The sequence below is a fragment of the Berghia stephanieae genome, chromosome 3 (genome assembly GCF_034508935.2).
Source record: "Berghia stephanieae isolate SIO BIC M18660-M18661 chromosome 3, UCSD_Bste_1.3, whole genome shotgun sequence".
In the NCBI taxonomy this organism is placed as follows: Eukaryota; Metazoa; Mollusca; class Gastropoda; order Nudibranchia; family Aeolidiidae; genus Berghia; species Berghia stephanieae.
Window position 1 is genome coordinate 98,409,059 of NC_088362.1, and position 11,127 is coordinate 98,420,185.

Consider the following 11,127-nt stretch of genomic DNA (forward strand, 5'->3'; position numbering starts at 1 on the left):
TCCCCTTTTTCCCCTCCCCAATCTTGATGTAACGACATAATATTATCGTTTAATGGCCTCAGTGGTAGGTGTCTCGTTACGGTGTTGACTATTTTAATCGATGCAAGTGATGTTGAGAGAGAAGATTGGTCAAAATAATGATGATGATAATGATGATGATGATGATGATGATGATGATGATGATGATGATGATGATGATAATAGTAATAATAATAATAATAATAATTATAATAATTAATAATAATTTATATGATTAATAATTATTAAATAATAATAATAATTAATAATAATATTAATAATAATATGATGATGTTGATGATGATGTGATGATGATGTGATGATGATGATGATGATGTTGATGGTGATGATGATGATTGATGATGATGATGATGATGATGATGATGATGATGATGATGATGATGATGATGATAATAATAATAATAATAATACAGTGTAATAATAATAATAATAATGATGATGATAATGATAATAATAGTACTAATAGTAATAATAATAGCAATAGTAATAATAATTATAATAATAATATAATAATAATTAATAATTAATGTAATTTAATAATAATAATAATAATAATAATAATAATAATAATAATAATGATAATAATAATAATATAATAATTAATAATGATAATTATATAATAATATAATTTTAATAATAATAATAATAATAATAATATATAATAATAATAATAATAATAATAATAATAAATAATAAATAATTTTTTAAAAAGATAAAAATAATAATAATTATGATTATTATTCTATATAGTGCTTTAATAGATTAATTGCATCAACCTTACACAGTGTAGGTAAAATTCTGCATACACTTCCACACATTCTTTTCACATATTCTTTCTCCCCCACATTATTTTCTATACTGATTTCAAAACTTTTATCCCGGCGTTGTTTACATAAACTGCCCCACCCGACTCAGGTGTAAATAAAGACTAGCTATACACAGTTACGCATATTTTGTGAGTGTTAGGATAGAAATGCGCCCAACAGACGATTTGTACTGTGTGAAAAGGAAATTGAAAGCTAAATGGGAAAATAAATCAAGCACTGTGAAACGCATTGATTGTGTTTTATCCGTGGAAAAGATATCCTGTATGAATTTTCATACTGACATCTAGTTCAGTATTGATCTGTATAAAATTACCACCGATAGATTGTACAGTCTAATGTTGAGATCAATGACCCCAATTATAACCCATATCTTATTGACGTGCCCCCCCCCCCCCCTATTGAGATTCCTGTACCCTCTACAACTACCTACTTACCACCCAACCAACGTCTTTCAACGATATTGGAATAGTCAAAAGACAATCTTCTTGAAAAGGAATCAGATTAAATACATGGCACTTGAAGGCAGTCAGTCAAGTGTTTTAACCCCAAATACTCGAAAACCCTCCAGTGTTAACATACCAAATATACTACACAGACCCTCAAATATACTACACAGACCCTCAATATATACACAGACCCTCAATTATACTACAGACCCTCAAATATACTACACAGACCCTTCTCTGGCTTTTTGGGAGTCGAAGTTTTGATTTTGTTTGCTCTGGAAATTCAAAAATAAATGACGTTCAAACACTTGCCTCCTTGTTAAGTCAGCCATACTATAATGAACTTAGACGTGTTTATGATTGCTGTATTCTTGTCCTTTACCTCCTCCAATTATATATCTCTAGATCATTTTTACACCAGGGAAGGGTAGGAAATGACTTGGGGAGACTTTCAGAAACTGAAATATGACAAGTACATATTAATTTGTGAAAACCAGATGATACTCTCTTTTCTCTCTCTCTCTCTCTCTCTCTCTCTCTCTCTCGCTCTCTCTCTCTCTCTCTCTCTCTCTCGCTCTCTCTCCATACACACACTTACACACACACACACACACACACACACACACACCATATATATATATATATATATAGGGTGCCAGAAAATGGGTTTGATAGTGGAACATTTCTTGACTTGCTTGGTTCATAGTCTGGCGTCTGCAGGGTTCCAACCTTGTCCAGATTTTAAAAAAAATTCTGGCACCGAATATAAATCTGCGCGCGTGTGCTTGTGTGTGTCGGTGGGAGTGTGTGTTTGTGTGTGTGTGTATTCGGGCACGCACATGTTTTTACTTATTTGTATTTATTTTGAATTCTATTTGCTTGGGGAGGGGGGGGGGGGGGGGGAGATATTAAGATTTTTTTTCTTCTAAAAATGAATGTCTCCAATGGGAATCAAGCCCACACCAGATTGGATAACCCCCGCTCAGGTGACAGAGTGCTTATCTTTGTCAATTCGATTTGTCGTATGACTTGTGCTAAACGAGCATTTATAAAGAGCAGTATCCACTAAACTTACTCAAAGCGCTTTGCAAGAAGTTCCAAGCCAACGGCAACACTTCACATGCAAGACGTGACATGACGCCTCTAAGGCGTTATTACACATTCTTATTCTTTTTTTTTCGACAAAGACAACACTGCAAACGCCCAGACACTCATTGTACATCCGATAAAGGTGAGAGAATGTGAGTAAAGAGCATTTTCCAATGACTCAACTTTGCGCCGCTTAGATCAGCAATCGAATTTGGAAACACCGGTTCAAATTCGAGTCTCTTATCACAAAGCCACAAAACCGCATTACCATATAATACCCCCCCGCCCCCAATTTTTTGTCAGAACACTTAGTACTCCAAATATTGATCCATCACATAATAATAATAATATATAATAATAATAATAATTAATAATAATAATAATATATAATAATAATAATATAATAATAATAATGATAATAGATAATATAATAATTAATAATAATAATATAATAATAATAATAATATATAATAATAATAATAAATAATAATAATAATAATAATAATAATAATAATAATTACTTTATTTATCCAAAAAATGGAAATTCGTTAACAGTCGTGGCATGCATAAAAATGTATAAACACAAAGTTGAGAATCTATGGCGACAATGTATACATATATTATAATATATGCAAATGCACAAAAATGTAAAAATATACAACCAAGAACCAATATTCTACATATAGTAAAGGTATCTGGCCAAAATGTAAAAACGGCGTTTTGTCATTGTACGACATTCTGATTTCCAATCTATGCTAGGCGCATATCTAATTAGCTGTGTCTGTAACTGCAAGGCTTTCTCGTGGATTCTGTCATTATACGTATGGTGTGGAATATTGTAATAATATCATGATCATTCGTTAGAATAAATACACATTCATGAGCATTCTCTCTCCTTCCTAATCCTCCTCTCTCTCTCTCTCTCTCTCTCTCTCTCTCTCTCTCTCTCTCTCTCTCTCTCCTCCTCTCTCTCTCTCTCTCCCCCCCTCTTCTCTCTCTCTCTCTATCTCTCTCTCTCTCTTTCTCTCTCTCTCTTTCTTTCTATCTATCTCTCTCTCTATCTCTTTTTCTCTCAGTCTCTCTTTCTTTTTATCTCTCTCCTCTCACTTCTTTCTCCCATTCTCTCCCTCCATCCCCCATATTTTTTTATTTCCCCCCTCTGTCTCCTGTCTCTTTCTATTTCCCTTTCTCTTGCTCCCTCTTTCTCTCTCTCCCTCTTTTTGTATTAAATTTCATATCCACATCTCTTGCTCGCTCTCTCTCTCTCTCTCTCTCTCTCTCTCTCTCTCTCTCTATCTCTCTCTTTCTCTCTCCTCTCCCCTCTTTTTCTACCTACCTCTTACTTTGAAATTGTATATTCACACCTAGTTTGTTTGGCATTGATTTAATATAATATAATATATAGTATAATATTTGCAAGATGTTCTTCATACAAGTCAACACATGGGACAAGGGTATGTTCGTCCCGGGTTCAAGCCTTACTTCAGCCACTGTCGTACTTTTTCTTGGACAAGATTGTAAACGCTGATAATATTATGCTTAATTGAACAATATACGTTTGTTTGATGGGTTATATACATATTATATGCCGTCCTTCATAGAATTTTTAGATGCCGCTTTGAAGGACATTTGTATTTTTTTTACTTGAATAAATGATTTGTTGATGCAATGGGAACGTATAGGTATCTTTATATCACAATATTGCCAATTACCCAATCAACTGTAAATCGATTATTCGAACTCATTGGCCTTTCACCTCATCTTGTCAAAAACTCTCAAATCTGGGACTTCGAAGTCCCAGGTTTGAGAGTTTTTAACAAGGTGAGCTTGATTTTAATCGGTCTGATATTTGAAGGGCGAGTTTTCTGGCCAATATTTTAACAATGTGTTGTCGTTGTTGTCGTTTTTTCCCCCATAGAAGACAGTATTGAAGACGTAGGCCTCTGTCTTGCAGCGACAAAACGCCTTTTTTGTATAAGCCAGAGAATCTTTACTTCATATTACATATTATGACAGTAATATAGTAGGTACTTTAATCAGAAAGCTTTCAAATTTACTTAATATTTCATCGATTGATTAAAATACATACTTGTCAAGAATTCTTCTTTGAAGTCCCGGGTTTAAATCTTTTTCTATTTTTTTGAAAAGTTGGAGCTCATTTTAAAATGTGTGTAGATAGAGCTATAAGATTAGATACAAGTTTTACGGTTATGTCCGTGTAAGGGGCATCGCCTTGGTCGTGGTCTCCTTAAATATTTATTGCTACCCTGTCAACCGCGGGGGTCTGTCGGGTTCGTATTTTTATTGTTCAAAACGAATTTTATTTTTTTGTGATTTGTTTTTGACAGTCAGTGTTTTGAACGAAATAAAATTTCGCCGAAACGATCAGTTAATATTTATTTTGCGATTTCTTAGGCCAGTCAGATTAATATGGAACTTACTTATTTCCTTTAAATTGAATTTCCGTAAAAAGGTAGTTGTATGTAGCGGTAGCGGTTTCTGTTTAAAAAAAAAAAAATATGAAAAAAGTTTCGACTCTTTCCAAGCATGATTTTATCGTGAGTTAATTTTCTGCGCTCTGATTTGCATTTGTTTCTCATCACATTAATAAACTAAAAGTAAAAGCATATCCTTATGGGAATTGCAAAAATATGGGACACACACACACACACACACATACAGACACAGACACAATTAGACACACAAACACACACACACACACACACAAACAAAACAAATGAAACATAATATTATGGTAGCTATGAAGTTTCTTTTATCTTTTGAATCGTTTACGACAGCAGGTGTAAAGTGTAAATCCAAATATAACCATCCACACTCTTGGTAATTCTTTAATCTTTCTATATGGCCATATTCTTATGCCGGTTTTGTATTCTTATCATCACACCCAATCCCCCCAAACCTTTGGGTCTAATGCGGTTTTAATACAACGCTGATACTTGAAGCGTTTAACCATTACTATTACTGTAGCTATTCAACAATGCCAAAACACATTTATTTTGGCCAGAATTTCTTTTTACTTCAAATAATCAATTGACACGACCCATAACATGTCAAAAATTCTCCAACCTGTCATTTCCTCGATTTGTCAAGTTTGAGACTCATATAACTCTTGGCGATTTACCTCAATTGGTTGATCTTTGAAGAAAAAATCTCTGGCCAAAATATTTTTTTAATTGGTTATGTTTGAGTGCAGCAGAGTGTACTGAACAAATGGAAATTGGTGTTATCGGGCTTCATTCTCTACTACTATGTATTACAAAATGGACAAAGAGTGTTGTTGGTCACCCACACACACACACACACACACACACACACACACACACGCACACACACACACACATACACGGAAATCGACCAGTCGACCATCGACTGGCTCATTGATCATTTTATTGTTTTCCGATACTGCATTTATTATCGCGGGCTAAAGCCATTAGTACACGCCTTTTATTACATTATATTGGGCAAAAGAAAAACGACTCCCGAATTTATGGAACTGACATGCTAGTCTACGAGCGTATTGATTTTTACAGGCATATTTACCAGAGAAGAATGAATGAATTTGTTCATTCTTTCTTTTTAGTCATATTTCTTGTTACCAAATCAGGACATATCAATAAAAAAATTAAAAATTGAGCTTTATATAGAGCAATATCCACTAAATGTGTTCAAAGCTCTTTACAAGGGGTCCCTGGTCAACAGCAACATTTAACATGTAGGACTGGACATGACGCCTGTTAGGCGATATTACAATTTTCGGACAAAGACAACACTGTTAACGGCCAGTTAACTCATACACACCTAAGTACGGTGAGAGAAAGTGAGTAAAGAGCCTTTTCCAAGGACTCAACTATGCGCCGAGCGCAAGGCTCGAACCCAGGACCTTCCGATCCAAAAGCGAGTGTCATACCACTAGACCACATAGCCGCACATAGTAGTTCTTCAGAGTAGTCATAAGGCCTATGGACCTGGATTTTATCTCAGTTTCTGTAGCGTTAAAAATATGACAATTGCGACTACTCTTTGGATAGGACCCTAGCCTTTTGCAAAGTATTCTCCTCCAGAACTAAGTGATCCAGCCATCCAATCATTGATGGTCGGCGATCGGACACGGGTCGGACAAAAGAAAAAGAAAAAAAAAAAAACAATAACAAAAAAAAAAAAACAAAAACAAAAAACGACACAGCTACAAAAAATAGATAAAACTATGCAAATAAACAAAAACAAACAAAAACAAAACAAAAAAAAAAACACCCAAAAAACCCTAAAACAAACCAAACCATAAAAAGAAAACAACAACCCCCCCCCCAAAAAAAAAAAAAAAAAAAAAAAAAAAAACAGACAAAACGAAACAAAAGCCACAATTACAGGGCTCTCTCCCTTCACTCACACACATGCACACACACACACACACACACACACACACACACACACTTACACACAACACAAACATCAAAAAACCTATGAGTATTTTGGTACAAACAAATTTGAACAAATTCTCACTGTCTATTTCTTATGCGAAAATCTCTTAAAATTATGTTGCCATTTCTCGGGGATAAAGACACCGACGCGGCAAACCTTATTAATTTAGTTGTTTTATTTATTTATTTATTTTTCATGAACGATGAGAATTCAAAGAGTTAATTAATGATCACAGATGACGTCATAAAAGTATTTCATTAAATTGAGTCGTTGCTAGTTTATTATTGTCCGGCGCCGAGGCAGTCAAGTGTGTCGACCTTTCTATCAGAATCATCTCCAACTGACCGAGCAACAGATCAAAACCACCGAGGCCGGCCGCCGTAATCGTTTGCGGTACGCTCCAAATGTTCCACCCCTGTCCACGGTGCAATCCCCCCTTAATGTTTCCGCATGACGGCATCGGGCTAATGGCTGTCCTCCTCGCCCTTGGACACGGACTACGTTACGGAGAACGTGCGGCTATGTGGTCTAGGTGATATGACACTCGCTTTCGGATCGGAAGGTCCTGGGTTCGAGCCTCGCTCGGCGCATAGTTGAGTCCTTGGAAAAGGCTCTTTACTCATATTCTCTCACCGTACTCAGGTGTAAAATGAGTACCTGGCCGTTAACAGCGTTGTCTTTGTCCCAAACATTGTAATATCGCCTAACAGGCGTCATGTCCCGTCCTACATGTTAAATATTGCTGTTGACCAGGAACCCTTGTAAAGCGCTTTGAGACATTTAGTTGATATTGCGCTATATAAATCTCAATAAAAAAAAAAAAAAAAAAAAAAAAAAAAAAAAAAAAACGAAACTGAGGCCAAAGTTTTGCGATTTTTGTCACCAATCCGATCAATGACACATAACGTCAGTTTGATTTACAACAATATGAGGCACTGTACTGTTGAGTCACGACATAACCTACCCAAAAGAGAACTGAAGTCCGTCATTATAAAGACCGCCTGCGATTGGACTACATTGACCAGGCAAATCTTTAAAATACTGTAATAATAAGAATATTCCAGATGAAAATTACGGCCATGCTCTGAAAAAAAAAAAAAACAACATACATACATGACATGTAAAATTTTGGCCAGATAAATTATCCTTCAATTTATTATCGATCGACCTTCATCTTTGCAAAAACTCTTTACTCCTGGTATTTAGCGAAGTCTATGTTTTGATTTTTGTTGTTGTTGTCAAGACGAGGGTCATTACAATCGGTCGATATTTGAAGGACGAGTTTTCTGGCCAAAATTTCAAATACTTTGGGTTGTTTTCTTTTTTTGTTGTTGTTGTTTTTTTTTTTTTTTTGTTTTTTGTTTTTTTCAGAGTATAGCAGATAACTGAGGTACATTGGAAATAGACTTTGACAAATTTTGGCCTGAAAAATTATTTTACTACATTCATTGATAGATTTGGACCCTCCCCCGTTTCCTATTATGTATATATAGAATGTATGTTGTCAAAAACTTAGGGAGGGCGGAGTCGGTGGCAAAAGGCGTTCGTTTTTTGTTTTTTTGTTTGTTTGTTTTTGTTTTCATTTTTAAAAAATATAGCAATGAGATTGGCACTCGCGAGTACACATCTGGAATATTCTTTTTATTACAATATTTTTAAAGATTTGCTTGTCCAATGTAGTCCAATCGCAGACGGAATGAAAGGTCTTTAGTTCGCTTTTGGGTAGGTTATGTCGTGGTTCAACACAGTACGGTGCCTCGTATTGTTGTAAATTAAACTGACGTTATGTGTCATTGATCGGATTGATGACAAAAATGGCAAAACTTTGACCTCAGTTTTGTTTCGTTGAACAAATCAGTTGACATTCATAGCTATATACAATGACCGATAGGATTATAAGTGTGCGTACCAAAAGGTCGCTTAGCAAGTAACTTTTACTCTCAGAAACTGAAATGATGCGTAATATAATAATACGAAATGAAGAAAAAATTAAGAAAAAGAATAAATAAATAAATAATTAATAAATAAATAAGTTTAAAAAAAAAAAAATAAATAAATATATATAAGTTCAAAATAAATAAATGAATAAATAAATAAATAAATGAAGCACATTGTGAGTGGTGTATCCGATGCAGTGTTCGTAATTCCGGCCCTTATCCGTATTTCTTATTAGTCTAGTTAGTTGATAAATTGGAGAGATTACAATTTGTCTATATTTTTTCTCTATTCAATTTTCTGCTTATTCTTGTATGACCTGTTTTTGTTTTGTTTTTAAGGGTTTTACGGTGCTTGAAACACATTTAGGTTATATCAGCGCCAGTAAAAAGGAAGAAAATGGGATAGTTCTAGAATTACAATTAAAGCAACCAAGAGAAAGTAAGACAAAGGAGAACTGGGAACAAATAGGGATCAGATGTAGATTCCAAGAGCATACCACCAATGTATTTGAAAGTGACACATTCTTTAAATTATTCCTAATAGCAACCAAACAACACATAATAATATTTCATCGCCCCCCCCCCCCCGTCCTTTTGAATGCTCACATTTTGTCATTCCGTGAATATTATGTATGTGTTTGTATATATATATAATATTTATATATATATATATATATTTATATATATATATATATTATATATATATATATACACACATACATACATACATATATAAATCTGTGCAGGTTTGTATGTATACGTATGTGTATATGCAGTGTGTATGTTTATACATATCTGATGTGTATATATATAATATATATATATATATATATATATGTGTGTGTGTGTGTGTGTGTGTGTGTGATTGATTTTGTAAAGTTCTATCAGTTGTCGTATTACTGGTTTATGCATGAAGAGCACAGCGGGGAAACATTATAGAAATTACAGGGGATAGAATACTATATTATGTATAGCCATACATGAATGATCTGACGTTTTCGGACTAAACACATTTTTATCATTTTGACCGGAATGTTTGAACTTCACATTGTCAGAATTTCTATTTAATTAATGTATTAATTTTATTGTTATTACTACTACTACTACTACTACTATATACTACTATATACTACTACTACTATATACTACTATACAAACTACTATACTACTACACTACTACCTATACACTACACTATTATACTATACTACTACACTTCTACTACTATATACTATATTATATTATTATTATTATTATTATTATTTTTATTATATTTTAATTATTTTATTATTTTATTTTTATTATTTGCTATTATTATTATATTATATTTTTTATTTTTTTTTTATTATTATTATTATTATTATTTATTAAAATTCATCTTTCCGCGTTTATTCTCACATTATGTAATTAACAAATTAAAGATTAAACCTAGTACACAAAAAAAAAAAAAGAAAGAAAAATAAGGTTTACAATAAACTATCTTTCTAGCAAGATTTAGGTAAATCTTTTAAATTCTAGATAGTTCATAATAATAAAGTCCTAATAATAATACGTGTATATAAAATCAATCAATATTTGGCTATACATAGACGTCTAGTTCTAGTGTTGTTTTTCCCTCATTCAATAGAAGCAAGATGAAAATTCTTCCATTTGAATGTGAATTCATGGACAGACTGTGAAAATTTCCTGTCTTTACTATGGCCTTTTAGTAGGACACCGGTTAACATGAGATGTGTAATTCTATCATAATAATATCACCGTGTAGAGATCGTGTTCTATTCACAATGGATTACAAGGATGTGGCCGGACTTGAACCTTTCAGGGTCTAAGGATTATTATACGTAAATGAATATCATTGGATATTATCATCGTCATCTCATCATCATTTCATCTTTCTCTGGATGTTATCATAGAATACCATCACGATGATGTCAACAAAGGATGGAAAAGAAAGGTAATTTTATTAAAGCTTATTCATTTGATTTTTTGTTCTTACATACTATGTACACCTACTGGCACTTTCATTTGTAAGTATGAGCAACCCCTAGAGTTATCTATGTAACACTACATTATCGTAGTACGTCGTATATTGGCAACTGCCAGAGTTATTCGTAAGAACCTGCAAAGAATAATATAATACATTTATTTGGTACATTTGAGCAACCCGTAGCGTTATCCATAAGTATATATCATTATCAAGCACTGCCGTTATCCATAAGTACATACATATCATTATCAAGCCCTACCGTTATCCATAAGTACGTAGTATGAGCAACACTGGCTTTATCTCTTTACTATGTATGAGTAACTGCCAAATTATCCGGAAATTGTAATAAAATATAACCAAACGA

The 11,127-nt window shown here is 33.4% G+C and overlaps 1 protein-coding gene across 1 annotated transcript in view; it reads left to right on the top strand.

Moving 5' to 3' along the window:
- Window positions 1–11,127, top strand: part of LOC144968948 (uncharacterized) — a 224,716-nt gene that overhangs the window by 21,139 nt on the left and 192,450 nt on the right. The gene's annotated exons all lie outside the window — the stretch shown is intronic.